Raw genomic sequence first — 4,554 nt, 5'->3', positions numbered from 1 at the left:
TAGATAACTGCACAGGGAGATTATGCCAAGTTATTAGAAGTCTTCTGATTAAGAAATTGAAATAAGAAGAAAAGACATTTGTTAGGTCATTAAAGGTGATATCTAGATGGTTTCAGGCATAGATAGAATCAGGGGTTCAATTGTCTTTAGGAATTTCCCTCTCTTTATCTTTCTTCTAGGCTAATTACAGATTTGGGCAGCTTATTTCTTTTTCTTCAGGATTTTGCTTTATCATTCTTGTAACTTCAGTGGAAATAAAGGTTCTCTTTTTCAAGAGTTCCAACAAAAGCTTGGGGGACACTTCTCTTTCAGCCTCTTAAATGATATGACCGTCTTAGAACCAGTCACTTGTGCTAGGGAGATGCAGTGCTTTGGTTGGCCAGGTCAATCAAATCCTGACTCAAAATCCTAATGAAAACATCCAGCATTGGACCCAGGAGGCAGGGTTAGACTCATATTGATCATCTGACTGAGGGTGGTCAGAGGTATTGTTTTCCAAAAGGGTGTGGATACTGGCCACACAAAAACAAAGTTGTCTACCATTGCTTCCCAGAATTTTAAGGAAATACCACATATTTAGTAGCTAAAGATAAAAATATAAGTTGCAGAAGTAAGAGAAAACAGAAGTAGTTAGTCTTTACATAATGCAAACATAACATAATTCTGAATAAAGCCAAGTGACTTTTATCTGTCATGAAAATATTACACATTGATGTGTACCCTTCCATATATTATCAGTGCTGTGTTAAGCGAATCACTTCATGTTGAGTTTCTCATATGTAAAATACAGGTAATAGTGCTTACCTTTGGAGTTGTTATTAGGACTAAGGATAATGCACATGAAGAATCCACCAATGTCTGGCCTAATGTTGGTGCTTAATACATGGCAGCTATTATTATTATTTTAATTAATCTCAACCTTTCTCATTGTTGTAAGAACAGTTTGAACTCAGCAATTTTTTTACATTTCAGTTTTCCTTCAGGGCAAGTCAGTTCTTCTGTGACACCCTGATTTAAATGGCAGACATGAAATAAAATTTTGATCAATTTGTTCTAAAGTCATTTGGCCTTTATTGATTTAGCACTAAAGAAAACCCCAATAGTTTTAAATCTATCCATGCTGGTTAAAGTTAATTTCATTTTTGCATAAACCAAAGGCAAAGTGAGGTTGGACTAGCGATGTCTCCAAGGTGAAATTCACATCCTTCTAAGATGTCCTTTCATTGCTGTTCTCCATGGAAACCAAATTTTATTTCATTAGCAAAGATGGATATGATTTTGAAGCTTTATAGTTTTTTTATGGATCCCACTTCTTCTATGGGGTGGGGGAGGTTCTCCTACTGAAAAGTAGGATTGCTGAGTCTTCAGCACTCTTCAGCATAGCCAGGCAGCCTGGTGTGTGGATGGAAGCTCACCATGCTGCCGAGGCCCACGCAGGGAGGGAGAAGCAGCAGTGGGCAGGTGGTGCTGTGGATTCTGGGGCTGCAGAATCACCCAGGGTTCTTTCTGGTCAGTTAATTAATGGGTCATACTTAATCATGCTCCTATAGAATGTGAGGGTCTTGATACATTTATCATGATGATTTTAGGACAGGAAAACCTCAGGTTTGCAGTACAAAGACGTTTTGTTTCCTATTGCACAGATTAGTAAGTGCCACAAATTTAGTGGCTCAAAACTACGTGGAGTTATTACCTTGCCTTCAGGAGGTCAGAAGTCTAAAATGAGACTCAAAGCTATGTTCCTACAGGAGGCAATCAGAAAAAAAAAATCTTTGCCCTTGCCTTTTCCAACTGTATTCCTTTTCTCTGTCTTCAAAGTCATCAAAGTAGCATCTTCAAATTACCCTTTTTTTTCCACCTGAGCTCTGCCCTGGCATCATATCCCTATTACTTCCCTCATTTCCTTGCAAGGATCCTTATGGTTGCTTCCACCCAGCTGGATGGTGATCCAGAACACGCTCCCCATCTCAGGATCCTTAGTTTAGTCACAGCTGCAAGAGTCTTTTTGCACTTCAGACAATACATTTACAGGCTCTGTGGATGACATGTGGGCATCTTTCGTGGGAGACATCATCATCTGCCACACTCGATGATGCTGTGGCTCTCAGCACTATCCCAAATATACAGCAGGCCAAGCAGTTTTCCTTCAAAGGCAAAAATATTAAATGACGCTTGCCAGAGAATGCAAGAGAAATCATAGAGAAAGAATAATGTTTTTTTTTTTTTAATTTTGAGACAGGTTCTTGGTAAGTTGATTATGGCTTCATTAAGTTGATGAGACTGGCTTTGAACTTGCAACCCTCCTGCCTCAGCCTCCCAAGTCACTGGGATTACAGGAGCGTGCCACTGCTCCTGGCAAGAATAATTTTTGCACAGAAATTGCTACTTGTCTGTAGGATCTATATAGCATGTGCTTCAAATGTCCAACAGCAAGAGGTTTATTTCCTATTGTAACATCAGTTTCTAGGATATTTCCCATTTAAAATGTCTTCTCAATGCCCAGAGGGAATTTGTAGATATGGTAGAGGTTGGTATGAAGCCTTTTATTCTTGGAGAATTAATCTCCAAAATAAGTACTAAATCATATATATACTGTACTTTGTTCTTTCCTAGACATACATTCCTGTGATAAAATTTAATTTACAAATTAGGCACAGTAAAAGATTAACAGAATGACTGTAATAGTGTACTGTAATTAAAGTTATGTAAATGAAATTTCACATTTTCAATTAAAGGAAGCACTTTGTGGCATCTCTTTGCCATATCCAAATTGCAGTATCATTACTCTATGTTTTGTAACCATTATTAAGCAGAATGTGGGGTTCTTGAAAACACACACTGTGATATTGCAGTAATTGTTCTGATAACAAGATTTTGGCTAAGCGGGTAGCATATAGAGTGTTGATACACTGGACATAGAGATCATTCATGACTAAGGCAGACTAGACAGGATGGTGTGAAAGTTCATCATACTACTCGTAACATTCTGCAATTTAAAACTTAAGAATTGCTTATTTCTGGAATTTTCCACTTACTATTTTTAAACTGTTTCTGACCATGAGTAATTGAAACTAGAATAGATATGGGGAAACTATAATTTTAAAACCTTTCTTGAAATCATGGTCATTTATGGGCATAAAGGGAACCTTCCACTCTACCCAACCCATTTGGGGATTGTATTAATTTACTATGGCTACCATTACTTCTTCGGAGACTTCATATCCAAATACAGTTGCAGTTTGATATAGTGGGGTTAGATTTCAACCTGGTGGGGGGCACAATTCAACTCATAGCTGGGACTAACTAAATTTATTACTATAAATTATCTGTTGATGGTGTAGTTTGTTCCAGCTGCATCCATTTATCTTCCTGGCTAATCCAGGAGGGTTGACAGAGGGAAAGCTGCCTTGCAGATGCCATGTATTAGTCAACATTTTTTTTTTGCTGTGACCCAAATACCTGACAAGAACCACTTAGAGGATGAAAAATTGTATTTTGGGCTCACATTTTCAGAGGTTCAGTCTATGGCCAGCCAACTACATTGTTCTGGGCTGGAGGTAAGGAAGAATATCATGGTGGAAGGGCACAATGGAGGAAAACTATTTAGCTCATGGCAGCCAGGAAGAAGAAGAAGAAGAAGGAGAAGGAAGAGAAGAAGCAGGAGAAGGAGAAGAGAGGGGGAGAAGAAGAAGAAGAAGAAGGGGAAGGGGAAGGGGGAGAGAGAGAGAGAGAGAGAGAGAGAGAGAGAGAGAGAGAGAGAGAGAGAGAGAGAGAGAGAATGAATAATACCCAAAGGCACACTCCCAGTGACCTCCTTACTTCAATCACACCGTACCTCCTTGCAGGTCTACCTAGAAATCCATCCAAATTATTAATCTATTAAGTGGATTAATCTGCCAATTAGGTTTTAGCTCTCATAGTCATTTTACTCTGACCATTCCTGCGTTGCTCCATGAACTTTCTAGGTGGTACCTCGTATCCAAATCAAAACATACCAGATGCTATTTCCAAACCTGGCAGTTATCGGTGAGTGTCACACTCAAAACCAGACAGAATAAACCCATTCCATGTTTTTGTTAAGTCAGGCAGTGCCTTGGGGACTTACAAGGAAGTAATTTAGAGTTATCAAAATGTTATTTGTTCCTTTAAAAAAAATTTCACGTTAACTCACAATCTTTGTAGGAGAAAAGGTTGAATTTTTTTGTTTTTCTGTTTCAGGCATTTTATTTTCATAAGTGGTAGGCATAATAGTTATTTCATTTTGCTAGAATTTTTAAAATTTTATTTTTTGGTACATTATAATTAGAAAAAGCCTACAGAATGGGAGAAAATCTTTGCCACCTTCACCTTCGAGAGAGCATTAATTTCTAGGATATATAAAGAACTCAAAAAACTTAGCACCAACAAAACAAAACAAATAGCCCAATCAATAAAGAATTGAATAGGCACTTCACAGAAGAAGAAATATGATCAGTCAACAAATATATGAAAAAATGTTCAACATTTCTAGCAATTGTAGAAACTACACTGAGATTCCATCTTACTCCAGTCAGA

This window comes from Marmota monax, unplaced genomic scaffold (assembly GCF_021218885.2).
Source record: "Marmota monax isolate L192 unplaced genomic scaffold, Marmota_monax_Labrador192_F-V1.1 WCK01_AAM20220418_F8-fsc00002, whole genome shotgun sequence".
Taxonomy (NCBI): domain Eukaryota; kingdom Metazoa; phylum Chordata; class Mammalia; order Rodentia; family Sciuridae; genus Marmota; species Marmota monax.
This window is presented reverse-complemented; position numbering follows the sequence as displayed.